This window comes from Oncorhynchus kisutch, unplaced genomic scaffold, assembly GCF_002021735.2.
Source record: "Oncorhynchus kisutch isolate 150728-3 unplaced genomic scaffold, Okis_V2 scaffold746, whole genome shotgun sequence".
Classification (NCBI taxonomy): Eukaryota; Metazoa; Chordata; class Actinopteri; order Salmoniformes; family Salmonidae; genus Oncorhynchus; species Oncorhynchus kisutch.
Window position 1 is genome coordinate 116,391 of NW_022262691.1, and position 16,345 is coordinate 132,735.

Sequence of the window (16,345 nt, forward strand, 5' to 3'; positions counted from 1 at the left end):
TTCTATCAGTTCGTACGTTTGCAGAAGGTAACACAGTGCCCCAGTGGCCTAATGGATAAGGCACTGTCCTCCTAAGCCAGGGTTGTGGGTTCAAGTCCCATCTGGGGTGGATGGAAGCAGAGTGGGCAGCGGAAGTGTGGCTGGGCCCATACCCAGAGGTCGATGGATTGAAACCATCCTCTGCTACACAGTTTCTTTTTAGATTTTAAGTGCGAACAAAAAAAACAAAAAAATGGCGTTTCATGGCATGTCTCATTGCCATTATACATTTGTTTTTTACCTCTTCCAACAGTTTGTATAGGTCATACTGTTTACACAGTACCCCAGTGGCCTAAGACACTGGCCTCCTAAGCCATGGATTGTGAGTTCTAGTCTTTTCTAAAGTGGCTGAGAGCAGAGTGCGCAGCGGAAGCGTGCTGGGCCCATAACCCAGAGGTCGATGGATCGAAACCATCCTCTGCTAAACAGTTTCTTTTTAGATTTTAAGTGCGAACAAAAAAAACAAAAAAAATTGTCGTTTCATGGCATGTCTCATTTGTTTTTACCTCTTCCAACAGTTTGTATAGGTCATACTGTTTACACAGTACCCCAGTGGCCTAAGACACTGGCCTCCTAAGCCATGGATTGTGAGTTCTAGTCTTTTCTGAAGTGGCTGAGAGCAGAGTGGCGCAGCGGAAGCGTGCTGGCCCATAACCCAGAGCTCGATGGATCGAAACCGTCCTCTGCTAACCAGATTTGTTTTTTAATGAAACGCAAGCAGAAATTAGAAAGCTAATTGAATTTGCGTCTCTCAGTGCTATCCAGTACACATTATTTTTACTGCTTCTATCAGTTCGTACTGTTTGCAGAAGGTAAACAGTGCCCCAGTGGCCTAAGACACTGGCCTCCTAAGCCATGGATTGTGATTTCTAGTCTTTCTGAAGTGGCTGAGAGCAGAGTGGCGCAGCGGAAGCGTGCTGGGCCATAACCCAGAGGTCGATGGATCGAAACCATCCTCTGCTAAACAGTTTCTTTTTAGATTTTAAGTGCGAACAAAAAAAAACAAAAAAATTGTCGTTTCATGGCATGTCTCATGCCATTATACATTTGTTTTACCTCTTCCAACAGTTGTATAGGTCATACTGTTTACACAGTACCCCAGTGGCCTAAGACACTGGCCTCCTAAGCCATGGATTGTGAGTTCTAGTCTTTTCTGAAGTGGCTGAGAGCAGAGTGGCGCAGCGGAAGTGTGCTGGGCCCATAACCCAGAGGTCGATGGATCGAAACCATCCTCTGCTAACCAGATTTTTTTTTAATGAAACGCAAGCAGAAATTAGAAAGCTAAATTGAATTTGCGTCTCTCAGTGCTATCCAGTACACATTATTTTTACTGCTTCTATCAGTTCGTACTGTTTGCAGAAGGTAAACAGTGCCCCAGTGGCCTAAGACACTGGCCTCCTAAGCCATGGATTGTGAGTTCTAGTCTTTCTGAAGTGGCTGAGAGCAGAGTGGCGCAGCGGAAGCGTGCTGGGCCCATAACCCAGAGGTCGATGGATCGAAACCATCCTCTGCTAAACAGTTTCTTTTTAGATTTTAAGTGCGAACAAAAAAAACAAAAAAAATTATCGTTTCATGGCATGTCTCATTGCCATTATACATTTGTTTTTACCTCTTCCAACAGTTTGTATAGGTCATACTGTTTACACAGTACCCCAGTGGCCTAAGACACTGGCCTCCTAAGCCATGGATTGTGAGTTCTCGTCTTTTCTCGAAGTGGCTGAGAGCAGAGTGGCGCAGCGGAAGCGTGCTGGGCCCATAACCCAGAGGTCGATGGATCGAAAACATCCCCTCTGCTAAACAGTCTTTTTAGATTTTAAGTGCGAACAAAAAAAACAAAAAAATGGCGTTTTCATGGCATGTCCTCATTGCCATTATACATTTGTTTTTTACCTCTTCCAACAGTTTGTATAGGTCATACGTTTACACAGTACCCCAGTGGCCTAAGGGACACTGGCCTCCTAAGCCATGGATTGTGAGTTCTAGTCTTTTCTAAAGTGGTGAGAGCAGAGTGGCGCAGCGGAAGCGTGCTGGGCCCATAACCCAGAGGTCGATGGATCGAAACCCTCCTCTGCCCCTAAACGTTTCTTTTTAGATTTTAAGTGCGAACAAACAAAAACAAAAAAAATTGTCGTTTCATGGCATGTCTCATTTGTTTTACCTCTTCCAACAGTTTGTATAGGTCATACTTTTTACACAGTACCCCAGTGGCCTAAGACACTGGCCTCCTAAGCCATGGATTGTGAGTTCTAGTCTTTTCGAAGTGGCTGAGAGCAGAGTGGCGCAGCGGAAGCGTGCTGGCCCATAACCAGAGCTCGATGGATCGAAACCGTCCTCTGCTAACCAGATTTTTTTTTAATGAAACGCAAGCAGAAATTAGAAAGCTAAATTGAATTTGCGTCTCTCAGTGCTATCCAGTACACATTATTTTACTGCTTCTATCAGTTCGTACTGTTTGCAGAAGGTAAACAGTGCCCCAAGTGGCCTAAGACACTGGCCTCCTAAGCCATGGATTGTGATTCTAGTCTTTTCTGAGTGGCTGAGAGCAGAGTGGCGCAGCGGAAGCGTGCTGGGCCCATAACCAGAGGTCGATGGATCGAAACCATCCTCTGCTAAACAGTTTCTTTTAGATTTTAAGTGCGAACAAAAAAAACAAAAAAAATTGTCGTTTCATGGGCATGTCTCATTGCCATTATACATTTGTTTTTACCTCTTCCAACAGTTTGTATAGGTCATACTGTTTACACAGTACCCCAGTGGCCTAAGACACTGGCCTCCTAAGCCATGGATTGTGAGTTCTAGTCTTTTCTGAAGTGGCTGAGAGCAGAGTGGCGCAGCGGAGTGTGCTGGGCCCATAACCCAGAGGTCGATGGATCGAAACCATCCTCTGCTAACCAGATTTTTTTTTAATGAAACGCAAGCAGAAATTAGAAAGCTAAATTGAATTTGCGTCTCTCAGTGCATCCAGTACACTATTTTTACGTGCTATCTATCAGTTCGTACTGTTTGCAGAAGGTAAACAGTGCCCCAGTGGCCTAAGACACTGGCCTTCCTAAGCCATGGATTGGAGTTCTATCTTTTCTGAAGTGGCTGAGAGGCAGAGTGGCGCAGCGGAAGCGTGCTGGGCCCATAACCCAGAGGTCGATGGATCGAAACCATCCTCTGCTAAACAGTTTCTTTTTAGATTTTAAGTTGCGAACAAAAAAAACAAAAAAAAATTAGTCGTTTCATGGCATGTCTCATTGCCATTATACATTTGTTTTTACCTCTTCCAACAGTTTGTATAGGTCATACTGTTTACACAGTACCCCAGTGGCCTAAGACACTGGCCTCCTAAGCCATGGATTGTGAGTTCTAGTCTTTTCTGAAGTGGCTGAGAGCAGAGTGGCGCAGCGGAAGCGTGCTGGGCCCATAACCCAGAGGTCGATGGATCGAAACCATCCTCTGCTAACCGATTATTTAAAAAAATGAAACCACAAGCAGAAATTAGAAAGCTAAATTGAATTTGCGTCTCTCAGTGCTATCCAGTACACAGTTAGTTTTTACTGCTTCTATCAGTTCGTACTGTTTTGCAGAAGGTAAACAGTGCCCCCGTGGCCTAATGGATAAGGCACTGGCCTCCTAGCCACGGGATTGTGGGTTCAAGTCCCATCTGGGGTGGAATGGAAGCAGAGTGGCCGCAGCGGAAGCGTGCTGGGCCCATAACCCAGAGGTCGATGGATCGAAACCATCCTCTGCTAAACAGTTTCTTTTTAGATTTTAAGTGCGAACAAAAAAAACAAAAAAAATTGTCGTTTCATGGCATGTCTCATTGCCATTATACATTTGTTTTTACCTCTTCCAACAGTTTGTATAGGTCATACTGTTTACACAGTACCCCAGTGGCCTAAGACACTGGCCTCCTAAGCCATGGATTGTGAGTTCTAGTCTTTTCTGAAGTGGCTGAGAGCAGAGTGGCGCAGCGGAAGCGTGCTGGGCCCATAACCCAGAGGTCGATGGATCGAAACCATCCTCTGCTAACCAGATTTTTTTAATGAAACGCAAGCAGAAATTAGAAAGCTAAATTGAATTTGCGTCTCTCAGTGCTATCCAGTACACATTATTTTTACTGCTTCTATCAGTTCGTACTGTTTGCAGAAGGTAAACAGTGCCCCAGTGGCCTAAGACACTGGCCTCCTAAGCCATGGATTGTGAGTTCTAGTCTTTTCTGAAGTGGCTGAGAGCAGAGTGGCGCAGCGGAAGCGTGCTGGGCCCATAACCCAGAGGTCGATGGATCGAAACCATCCTCTGCTAACCAGATTTTTTTTTAATGAAACGCAAGCAGAAATTAGAAAGCTAAATTGAATTTGCGTCTCTCAGTGCTATCCAGTACACATTGTTTTTACTGCTTCTATCAGTTCGTACTGTTTGCAGAAGGTAAACAGTGCCCCAGTGGCCTAATGATAACACTGGCCTCCTAAGCCATGGATTGTGAGTTCTAGTCTTTTCTGGGGTGGCTGGAGCAGAGTGGCGCAGCGGAAGCGTGCTGGGCCCATAACCCAGAGGTCGATGGATCGAAACCATCCTCTGCTAAACAGTTTCTTTTTAGATTTTAAGTGCGAACAAAAAAAACAAAAAAATTGTCGTTTCATGGCATGTCTCATTGCCATTATACATTTGTTTTTACCTCTTCCAACAGTTTGTATAGGTCATACTGTTTACACAGTACCCCAGTGGCCTAAGACACTGGCCTCCTAAGCCATGGATTGTGAGTTCTAGTCTTTTCTGAAGTGGCTGAGAGCAGAGTGGCGCAGCGGAAGCGTGCTGGGCCCATAACCCAGAGGTCGATGGATCGAAACCATCCTCTGCTAACCAGATTTTTTTTTAATGAAACGCAAGCAGAAATTAGAAAGCTAAATTGAATTTGCGTCTCTCAGTGCTATCCAGTACACATTATTTTTACTGCTTCTATCAGTTCGTACTGTTTGCAGAAGGTAAACAGTGCCCCAGTGGCCTAAGACACTGGCCTCCTAAGCCATGGATTGTGAGTTCTAGTCTTTTCTGGGGTGGCTGGAAGCAGAGTGGCGCAGCGGAAGCGTGCTGGGCCCATAACCCAGAGGTCGATGGATCGAAACCATCCTCTGCTAACCAGATTTTTTTTTAATGAAACGCAAGCAGAAATTAGAAAGCTAAATTGAATTTGCGTCTCTCAGTGCTATCCAGTACACATTATTTTTACTGCTTCTATCAGTTCGTACTGTTTGCAGAAGGTAAACAGTGCCCCAGTGGCCTAAGACACTGGCCTCCTAAGCCATGGATTGTGAGTTCTAGTCTTTCTGAAGTGGCTGAGAGCAGAGTGGCGCAGCGGAAGCGTGCTGGGCCATAAACCCAGAGGTCGATGGATCGAAACCATCCTCTGCTAAAACATTTTCTTTTTAGATTTTAAGTGCGAACAAAAAAAAAACAAAAAAAATTGTCGTTTCATGGCATGTCACATTGCCATTATACATTTGTTTTTACCTCTTACAACAGTTTGTATAGGTCATACTGTTTACACCAGTACCCCAGTGGCCTAAGACACTGGCCTCCTAAGCCATGGATTGTGAGTTCTAGTCTTTTCTGAAGTGGCTGGAGAGCAGAGTGGCGCAGCGGAAAGCGTGCTGGGCCCATAACCCAGAGGTCGATGGATCGAAACCATCCTCTGCTAACCAGATTTTTTTTAATGAAACGCAAGCAGAAAATTAGAAAGCTAAATTGAATTTGCGTCTCTCAGTGCTATCCAGTACACATTATTTTTACTGCTTCTATCAGTTCGTACTGTTTGCAGAAGGTAAACAGTGCCCCAGTGGCCTAATGGATAAGGCACTGGCCTCCTAAGCCAGGGGATTGTGGGGTTCAAGTCCCATCTGTGGGTGGATGGAAGCAGAGTGGCGCAGCGGGAAGCGTGCTGGGCCCATAAACCCAGAGGTCGATGGATTGAAACCATCCTCTGCTAAACAGTTCTTTTTAGATTTTAAGTGCGAACAAAAAAAACAAAAAAAATTGGCGTTTCATGGCATGTCTCATTGCCATTATACATTTGTTTTTTACCTCTTCCAACAGTTTGTATAGGTCATACTGTTTACACAGTACCCCAGTGGCCTAAGACACTGGCCTCCTAAGCCATGGATTGTGAGTTCTAGTCTTTTCTGAAGTGGCTGAGAGCAGAGTGGCGCAGCGGAAGCGTGCTGGGCCCAATAACCAGAGGTCGAGGGATCGAACCATCCTCTGCTAACCAGATATTTTTTTAATGAACGCAAGCAGAGAAATAAGAAAGCTAAATTGAATTGCGTCTCTCAGTGCTATCCAGTACACATCTTTTTACTGCTTCTATCTAGTTTCGTACTGTTTGCAGAAGTGTAAAAACAGTGCCCCATAGTGGCCCTAATGGATAGGCACTGTCCCTCCTAAGCCAGGGAGTGTGGGTTCAAAGTGTCCATCTGGGGTGGATGGAAGCAGAGTGGCGCAGCGGAAGTGTGCTGGCCCATAACCCAGAGGTCGATGATTGAAACCATCCTCTGCTAAACAGTTTCTTTTTAGATTGTAAGTGCGAACAAAAAAAACAAAAAAAATGGCGTTTCATGGCATGTCTCATTGCCATTATACATTTGGTTTTTACCTCTTCCAACAGTTTGTATAGGTCATACTGTTTACACAGTACCCCAGTGGCCTAAACACTGGCCTCCTAAGCCATGGATTGTGAGTTCTAGTCTTTCTAAAGTGGCTGAGAGCAGAGTGGCGCAGTGGAAGCGTGCTGGGCCCATAACCCAGAGGTCGATGGATCGAAACCATCCTCTGCTAAACAGTTTCTTTTTAGATTTTAAGTGCGAACAAAAAAAACAAAAAAAATTGTCGTTTCATGGCATGTCTCATTTGTTTTTACCTCTTCCAACAGTTTGTATAGGTCATACTGTTTACACAGTACCCCAGTGGCCTAAGACACTGGCCTCCTAAGCCATGGATTGTGAGTTCTAGTCTTTTCTGAAGTGGCTGAGAGGCAGAGTGGCGCAGCGGAAGGTGCTGGGCCCATAACCCAGAGCTCGATGGATCGAAACCGTCCTCTGCTAACCAGATTTTTTTTTAATGAAACGCAAGCAGAAATTAGAAAGCTAAATTGAATTTGCGTCTCTCAGTGCTATCCAGTACACATTATTTTTACTGCTTCTATCAGTTCGTACTGTTTGCAGAAGGTAAACAGTGCCCCAGTGGCCTAAGACACTGGCCTCCTAAGCCATGGATTGTGATTTCTAGTCTTTTCTGAAGTGGCTGAGAGCAGAAGTGGCGCAGCGGAAGCGTGCTGGGCCCATAACCCAGAGGTCGATGGATCGAAACCATCCTCTGCTAAACAGTTTCTTTTTAGATTTTAAGTGCGAACAAAAAAAACAAAAAAAATTGTCGTTTCATGGCATGTCTCATTGCCATTATACATTTGTTTTTACCTCTTCCAACAGTTTGTATAGGTCATACTGTTTACACAGTACCCCAGTGGCCTAAGACACTGGCCTCCTAAGCCATGGATTGTGAGTTCTAGTCTTTTCTGAAGTGGCTGAGAGCAGAGTGGCGCAGCGGAAGTGTGCTGGGCCCATAACCCAGAGGGTCGATGGATCGAAACCATCCTCTGCTAACCAGATTTTTTTTAATGAACGCAAGCAGAAATTAGAAAGCTAAATTGAATTTGCGTCTCTCAGTGCTATCCAGTACACATTATTTTTACTGCTTCTATCAGTTCGTACTGTTTGCAGAAGGTAGACAGTGCCCCAGTGGCCTAAGACACTGGCCTCCTAAGCCATGGATTGTGAGTTCTAGTCTTTTCTGAAGTGTCTGAGAGCAGAGTGGCGCAGCGGAAGCGTGCTGGGCCCATAACCCAGAGGTCGATGGATCGAAACCATCCTCTGCTAAACAGTTTCTTTTTAGATTTTAAGTGCGAACAAAAAAAAACAAAAAAAATTATCGTTTCATGGCATGTCTCATTGCCATTATACATTTGTTTTTACCTCTTCCAACAGTTTGTATAGGTCATACTGTTTACACAGTACCCAGTGGCCTAAGACACTGGCCTCCTAAGCCATGGATTGTGAGTTCTAGTCTTTTCTGAAGTGGCTGAGAGCAGTGTGGCGCAGCGGAAGCGTGCTGGGCCCATAACCCAGAGGTCGATGGATCGAAACCATCCTCTGCTAACCAGATTATTTAAAAAAATGAAACGCTTCTATCAGTTCGTACTGTTTGCAGAAGGTAATCAGTGCCCCAGTGGCCTAATGGATAAGGCACTGGCCTCCTAAGCCAGGGATTGTGGGTTCAAGTCCCATCTGGGGTGGATGGAAGCAGAGTGGCGCAGCGGAAGCGTGCTGGGCCATAACCCAGAGGTCGATGGATCGAAACCATCCTCTGCTAAACAGTTTCTTTTTAGATTTTAAGTGCGAACAAAAAAAAACAAAAAAATTGTCGTTTCATGGCATGTCTCATTGCCATTATACATTTGTTTTTACCTCTTCCAACAGTTTGTATAGGTCATACTGTTTACACAGTACCCAGTGGCCTAAGACACTGGCCTCCTAAGCCATGGATTGTGAGTTCTAGTCTTTTCTGAAGTGGCTGAGAGCAGAGTGGCGCAGCGGAAGCGTGCTGGGCCCATAACCCAGAGGTCGATGGATCGAAACCATCCTCTGCTAACCAGATTTTTTTTTAATGAAACGCAAGCAGAAATTAGAAAGCTAAATTGAATTTGCGTCTCTCAGTGCTATCCAGTACACATAATTTTTACTGCTTCTATCAGTTCGTACTGTTTGCAGAAGGTAAACAGTGCCCCAGTGGCCTAAGACACTGGCCTCCTAAGCCATGGATTGTGGGTTCAAGTCCCATCTGGGGTGAATGGAAGCAGAGTGGCGCAGCGGAAGCGTGCTGGGCCCATAACCCAGAGGTCGATGGATCGAAACCATCCTCTGCTAACCAGATTTTTTTTAATGAAACGCAAGCAGAAATTAGAAAGCTAAATTGAATTTGCGTCTCTCAGTGCTATCCAGTACACATTATTTTTACTGCTTCTATCAGTTCGTACTGTTTGCAGAAGGTAAACAGTGCCCCAGTGGCCTAAGACACTGGCCTCCTAAGCCATGGATTGTGAGTTCTAGTCTTTTCTGAAGTGGCTGAGAGGAGAGTGGCGCAGCGGAAGCGTGCTGGGCCCATAACCCAGAGGTCGATGGATCGAAACCATCCTCTGCTAAACAGTTTCTTTTTAGATTTTAAGTGCGAACAAAAAAAACAAAAAAATTGTCGTTTCATGGCATGTCTCATTGCCATTATACATTTGTTTTTACCTCTTCCAACAGTTTGTATAGGTCATACTGTTTACACAGTACCCCAGTGGCCTAAGACACTGGCCTCCTAAGCCATGGATTGTGAGTTCTAGTCTTTTCTGAAGTGGCTGAGAGCAGAGTGGCGCAGCGGAAGCGTGCTGGGCCCATAACCCAGAGGTCGATGGATCGAAACCATCCTCTGCTAACCAGATTTTTTTTTAATGAAACGCAAGCAGAAATTAGAAAGCTAAATTGAATTTGCGTCTCTCAGTGCTATCCAGTACACATAATTTTTACTGCTTCTATCAGTTCGTACTGTTTGCAGAAGGTAAACAGTGCCCCAGTGGCCTAAGACACTGGCCTCCTAAGCCATGGATTGTGGGTTCAAGTCCCATCTGGGGTGAATGGAAGCAGAGTGGCGCAGCGGAAGCGTGCTGGGCCCATAACCCAGAGGTCGATGGATCGAAACCATCCTCTGCTAACCAGATTTTTTTTTAATGAAACGCAAGCAGAAATTAGAAAGCTAAATTGAATTTGCGTCTCTCAGTGCTATCCAGTACACATTATTTTTACTGCTTCTATCAGTTCGTACTGTTTGCAGAAGGTAAACAGTGCCCCAGTGGCCTAAGACACTGGCCTCCTAAGCCATGGATTGTGAGTTCTAGTCTTTTCTGAAGTGGCTGAGAGGAGAGTGGCGCAGCGGAAGCGTGCTGGGCCCATAACCCAGAGGTCGATGGATCGAAACCATCCTCTGCTAAACAGTTTCTTTTTAGATTTTAAGTGCGAACAAAAAAAACAAAAAAAATTGTCGTTTCATGGCATGTCTCATTGCCATTATACATTTGTTTTTACCTCTTCCAACAGTTTGTATAGGTCATACTGTTTACACAGTACCCCAGTGGCCTAAGACACTGGCCTCCTAAGCCATGGATTGTGAGTTCTAGTCTTTTCTGAAGTGGCTGAGAGCAGAGTGGCGCAGCGGAAGCGTGCTGGGCCCATAACCCAGAGGTCGATGGATCGAAACCATCCTCTGCTAACCAGATTTTTTTTAATGAAACGCAAGCAGAAATTAGAAAGCTAAATTGAATTTGCGTCTCTCAGTGCTATCCAGTACACATTATTTTTACTGCTTCTATCAGTTCGTACTGTTTGCAGAAGGTAAACAGTGCCCCAGTGGCCTAAGACACTGGCCTCCTAAGCCATGGATTGTGGGTTCAAGTCCCATCTGGGGTGAATGGAAGCAGAGTGGCGCAGCGGAAGCGTGCTGGGCCCATAACCCAGAGGTCGATGGATCGAAACCATCCTCTGCTAACCAGATTTTTTTTTAATGAAACGCAAGCAGAAATTAGAAAGCTAAATTGAATTTGCGTCTCTCAGTGCTATCCAGTACACATTATTTTTACTGCTTCTATCAGTTCGTACTGTTTGCAGAAGGTAAACAGTGCCCCAGTGGCCTAAGACACTGGCCTCCTAAGCCATGGATTGTGAGTTCTAGTCTTTTCTGAAGTGGCTGAGAGCAGAGTGGCGCAGCGGAAGCGTGCTGGGCCCATAACCCAGAGGTCGATGGATCGAAACCATCCTCTGCTAAACAGTTTCTTTTTAGATTTTAAGTGCGAACAAAAAAAACAAAAAAAATTGTCGTTTCATGGCATGTCTCATTGCCATTATACATTTGTTTTTACCTCTTCCAACAGTTTGTATAGGTCATACTGTTTACACAGTACCCCAGTGGCCTAAGACACTGGCCTCCTAAGCCATGGATTGTGAGTTCTAGTCTTTTCTGAAGTGGCTGAGAGCAGAGTGGCGCAGCGGAAGCGTGCTGGGCCCATAACCCAGAGGTCGATGGATCGAAACCATCCTCTGCTAACCAGATTTTTTTTTAATGAAACGCAAGCAGAAATTAGAAAGCTAAATTGAATTTGCGTCTCTCAGTGCTATCCAGTACACATTATTTTTACTGCTTCTATCAGTTCGTACTGTTTGCAGAAGGTAAACAGTGCCCCAGTGGCCTCCTAAGCCAGGGATTGTGGGTTCAAGTCCCATCTGGGGTGGATGGAAGCAGAGTGGCGCAGCGGAAGCGTGCCGGGCCCATAACCCAGAGGTCGATGGATCGAAACCATCCTCTGCTAAACAGTTTCTTTTTAGATTTTAAGTGCGAACAAAAAAAACTAAAAAATTGTCGTTTCATGGCATGTCTCATTGCCATTATACATTTGTTTTTACCTCTTCCAACAGTTTGTATAGGTCATACTGTTTACACAGTACCCCAGTGGCCTAAGACACTGGCCTCCTAAGCCATGGATTGTGAGTTCTAGTCTTTTCTGAAGTGGCTGAGAGCAGAGTGGCGCAGCGGAAGCGTGCTGGGCCCATAACCCAGAGGTCGATGGATCGAAACCATCCTCTGCTAACCAGATTTTTTTTTAATGAAACGCAAGCAGAAATTAGAAAGCTAAATTGAATTTGCGTCTCTCAGTGCTATCCAGTACACATTATTTTTACTGCTTCTATCAGTTCGTACTGTTTGCAGAAGGTAAACAGTGCCCCAGTGGCCTAATGGATAAGGCACTGGCCTCCTAAGCCAGGGATTGTGGGTTCAAGTCCCATCTGGGGTGGATGGAAGCAGAGTGGCGCAGCGGAAGCGTGCTGGGCCCATAACCCAGAGGTCGATGGATCGAAACCATCCTCTGCTAAACAGTTTCTTTTTAGATTTTAAGTGCGAACAAAAAAAACAAAAAAAATTGTCGTTTCATGGCATGTCTCATTGCCATTATACATTTGTTTTTACCTCTTCCAACAGTTTGTATAGGTCATACTGTTTACACAGTACCCCAGTGGCCTAAGACACTGGCCTCCTAAGCCATGGATTGTGAGTTCTAGTCTTTTCTGAAGTGGCTGAGAGCAGAGTGGCGCAGCGGAAGTGTGCTGGGCCCATAACCCAGAGGTCGATGGATCGAAACCATCCTCTGCTAACCAGATTTTTTTTTAATGAAACGCAAGCAGAAATTAGAAAGCTAAATTGAATTTGCGTCTCTCAGTGCTATCCAGTACACATTATTTTTACTGCTTCTATCAGTTCGTACTGTTTGCAGAAGGTAAACAGTGCCCCAGTGGCCTAAGACACTGGCCTCCTAAGCCATGGATTGTGAGTTCTAGTCTTTTCTGAAGTGGCTGAGAGCAGAGTGGCGCAGCGGAAGCGTGCTGGGCCCATAACCCAGAGGTCGATGGATCGAAACCATCCTCTGCTAAACAGTTTCTTTTTAGATTTTAAGTGCGAACAAAAAAAACAAAAAAAATTGTCGTTTCATGGCATGTCTCATTGCCATTATACATTTGTTTTTACCTCTTCCAACAGTTTGTATAGGTCATACTGTTTACACAGTACCCCAGTGGCCTAAGACACTGGCCTCCTAAGCCATGGATTGTGAGTTCTAGTCTTTTCTGAAGTGGCTGAGAGCAGAGTGGCGCAGCGGAAGCGTGCTGGGCCCATAACCCAGAGGTCGATGGATCGAAACCATCCTCTGCTAACCAGATTATTTAAAAAAATGAAACACAAGCAGAAATTAGAAAGCTAAATTTAATTTGCGTCTCTCATTGCTATCCAGTACACATTGTTTTTACTGCTTCTATCAGTTCGTACTGTTTGCAGAAGGTAATCAGTGCCCCAGTGGCCTAATGGATAAGGTACTGGCCTCCTAAGCCAGGGATTGTGGGTTCAAGTCCCATCTGGGGTGGATGGAAGCAGAGTGGCGCAGCGGAAGCGTGCTGGGCCCATAACCCAGAGGTCGATGGATCGAAACCATCCTCTGCTAACCAGATTTTTTTTTAATGAAACGCAAGCAGAAATTAGAAAGCTAAATTGAATTTGCGTCTCTCAGTGCTATCCAGTACACATTATTTTTACTGCTTCTATCAGTTCGTACTGTTTGCAGAAGGTAAACAGTGCCCCAGTGGCCTAATGGATAAGGCACTGGCCTCCTAAGCCAGGGATTGTGGGTTCAAGTCCCATCTGGGGTGGATGGAAGCAGAGTGGCGCAGCGGAAGCGTGCTGGGCCCATAACCCAGAGGTCGATGGATCGAAACCATCCTCTGCTAAACAGTTTCTTTTTAGATTTTAAGTGCGAACAAAAAAAACAAAAAAAATTGTCGTTTCATGGCATGTCTCATTGCCATTATACATTTGTTTTTACCTCTTCCAACAGTTTGTATAGGTCATACTGTTTACACAGTACCCCAGTGGCCTAAGACACTGGCCTCCTAAGCCATGGATTGTGAGTTCTAGTCTTTTCTGAAGTGGCTGAGAGCAGAGTGGCGCAGCGGAAGTGTGCTGGGCCCATAACCCAGAGGTCGATGGATCGAAACCATCCTCTGCTAACCAGATTTTTTTTTAATGAAACGCAAGCAGAAATTAGAAAGCTAAATTGAATTTGCGTCTCTCAGTGCTATCCAGTACACATTATTTTTACTGCTTCTATCAGTTCGTACTGTTTGCAGAAGGTAAACAGTGCCCCAGTGGCCTAAGACACTGGCCTCCTAAGCCATGGATTGTGAGTTCTAGTCTTTTCTGAAGTGGCTGAGAGCAGAGTGGCGCAGCGGAAGCGTGCTGGGCCCATAACCCAGAGGTCGATGGATCGAAACCATCCTCTGCTAAACAGTTTCTTTTTAGATTTTAAGTGCGAACAAAAAAAACAAAAAAAATTGTCGTTTCATGGCATGTCTCATTGCCATTATACATTTGTTTTTACCTCTTCCAACAGTTTGTATAGGTCATACTGTTTACACAGTACCCCAGTGGCCTAAGACACTGGCCTCCTAAGCCATGGATTGTGAGTTCTAGTCTTTTCTGAAGTGGCTGAGAGCAGAGTGGCGCAGCGGAAGCGTGCTGGGCCCATAACCCAGAGGTCGATGGATCGAAACCATCCTCTGCTAACCAGATTTTTTTTTTAATGAAACGCAAGCAGAAATTAGAAAGCTAAATTGAATTTGCGTCTCTCAGTGCTATCCAGTACACATTATTTTTACTGCTTCTATCAGTTCGTACTGTTTGCAGAAGGTAAACAGTGCCCCAGTGGCCTAAGGCACTGGCCTCCTAAGCCAGGGATTGTGGGTTCAAGTCCCATCTGGGGTGGATGGAAGCAGAGTGGCGCAGCGGAAGCGTGCTGGGCCCATAACCCAGAGGTCGATAGATCGAAACCATCCTCTGCTAAACAGTTTCTTTTTAGATTTTAAGTGCGAACAAAAAAAACAAAAAAAATGTCGTTTCATGGCATGTCTCATTGCCATTATACATTTGTTTTTACCTCTTCCAACAGTTTGTATAGGTCATACTGTTTACACAGTACCCCAGTGGCCTAAGACACTGGCCTCCTAAGCCATGGATTGTGAGTTCTAGTCTTTTCTGAAGTGGCTGAGAGCAGAGTGGCCCAGCGGAAGCGTGCTGGGCCCATAACCCAGAGGTCGATGGATCGAAACCATCCTCTGCTAACCAGATTTTTTTTTTTATGAAACGCAAGCAGAAATTAGAAAGCTAAATTGAATTTGCGTCTCTCAGTGCTATCCAGTACACATTATTTTTACTGCTTCTATCAGTTCGTACTGTTTGCAGAAGGTAAACAGTGCCCCAGTGGCCTAAGGCACTGGCCTCCTAAGCCAGGGATTGTGGGTTCAAGTCCCATCTGGGGTGGATGGAAGCAGAGTGGCGCAGCGGAAGCGTGCTGGGCCCATAACCCAGAGGTCGATGGATCGAAACCATCCTCTGCTAACCAGATTATTTTAAAAAATGAAACACAAGCAGAAATTAGAAAGCTAAATTTCATTTGTGTCTCTCATTGCTATCCAGTACACATTGTTTTTACTGCTTCTATCAGTTCGTACTGTTTGCAGAAGGTAATCAGTGCCCCAGTGTCCTAAGACACAGGCCTCCTAAGCCGTGGATTGTGAGTTCTAGTCTTTCCTGAAGTGGCTGAGAGCAGAGTGCCGCAGCGGAAGCGTGCTGGGCCCATAACCCAGAGGTCGATGGATCGAAACCATCCTCTGCTAAACAGTTTCTTTTTAGATTTTAAGTGCGAACAAAAAAAACAAAAAAAATTGTCGTTTCATGGCATGTCTCATTGCTATTATACATTTGTTTTTACCTCTTCCAACAGTTTGTATAGGTCATACTGTTTACACAGTACCCCAGTGGCCTAAGACACTGGCCTCCTAAGCCATGGATTGTGAGTTCTAGTCTTTTCTGAAGTGGCTGAGAGCAGAGTGGCGCAGCGGAAGCGTGCTGGGCCCATAACCCAGAGGTCGAAGGATCGAAAACATCATCTTCTAAACAGTTTCTTTTTAGATTTTAAGTGCGAACAAAAAAAACTAAAAAAATTGTCGTTTCATGGCATGTCTCATTGCCATTATACATTTGTTTTTACCTCTTCCAACAGTTTGTATAGGTCATACTGTTTACACAGTACCCCAGTGGCCTAAGACTCTGGCCTCCTAAGCCATGGATTGTGAGTTCTAGTCTTTTCTGAAGTGGCTGAGAGCAGAGTGGCGCAGCGGAAGCGTGCTGGGCCCATAACCCAGAGGTCGAAGGATCGAAAACATCATCTTCTAAACAGTTTCTTTTTAGATTTTAAGTGCGAACAAAAAAAACTAAAAAAATTGTCGTTTCATGGCATGTCTCATTGCCATTATACATTTGTTTTTACCTCTTCCAACAGTTTGTATAGGTCATACTGTTTACACAGTACCCCAGTGGCCTAAGACTCTGGCCTCCTAAGCCATGGATTGTGAGTTCTAGTCTTTTCTGAAGTGGCTGAGAGCAGAGTGGCGCAGCGGAAGCGTGCTGGCCCCATAACCCAGAGGTCGATGGATCGAAACCATCCTCTGCTAACCAGATTTTTTTTTTTATGAAACGCAAGCAGAAATTAGAAAGCTAAATTTCATTTGTGTCTCTCAGTGCTATCCAGTACACATTGTTTTTACTGCTTCTATCAGTTCGTACTGTTTGCAGAAGG

At 44.9% G+C, this 16,345-nt stretch overlaps 6 non-coding genes across 6 annotated transcripts; all 6 read left to right on the plus strand.

The window, feature by feature from the left end:
- The first annotated feature begins 37 nt into the window (after window positions 1–37).
- trnar-ccu (transfer RNA arginine (anticodon CCU)) lies at window positions 38–109 on the plus strand. Its single transcript has one exon. It is a non-coding gene; the product is annotated as a tRNA-Arg (tRNA).
- A 5,256-nt stretch (window positions 110–5,365) lies between these two features.
- trnay-aua (transfer RNA tyrosine (anticodon AUA)) lies at window positions 5,366–5,437 on the plus strand. Its single transcript has one exon. It is a non-coding gene; the product is annotated as a tRNA-Tyr (tRNA).
- Window positions 5,438–8,295: 2,858 nt separating this feature from the next.
- On the plus strand, window positions 8,296–8,368 carry trnar-ccu (transfer RNA arginine (anticodon CCU)). The gene has a single exon. It is a non-coding gene; the product is annotated as a tRNA-Arg (tRNA).
- A 3,518-nt stretch (window positions 8,369–11,886) lies between these two features.
- On the plus strand, window positions 11,887–11,959 carry trnar-ccu (transfer RNA arginine (anticodon CCU)). Its single transcript has one exon. It is a non-coding gene; the product is annotated as a tRNA-Arg (tRNA).
- Window positions 11,960–13,005: 1,046 nt separating this feature from the next.
- On the plus strand, window positions 13,006–13,078 carry trnar-ccu (transfer RNA arginine (anticodon CCU)). The gene has a single exon. It is a non-coding gene; the product is annotated as a tRNA-Arg (tRNA).
- A 210-nt stretch (window positions 13,079–13,288) lies between these two features.
- Window positions 13,289–13,361, plus strand: trnar-ccu (transfer RNA arginine (anticodon CCU)). Its single transcript has one exon. It is a non-coding gene; the product is annotated as a tRNA-Arg (tRNA).
- The last annotated feature ends 2,984 nt before the right edge of the window (window positions 13,362–16,345 follow it).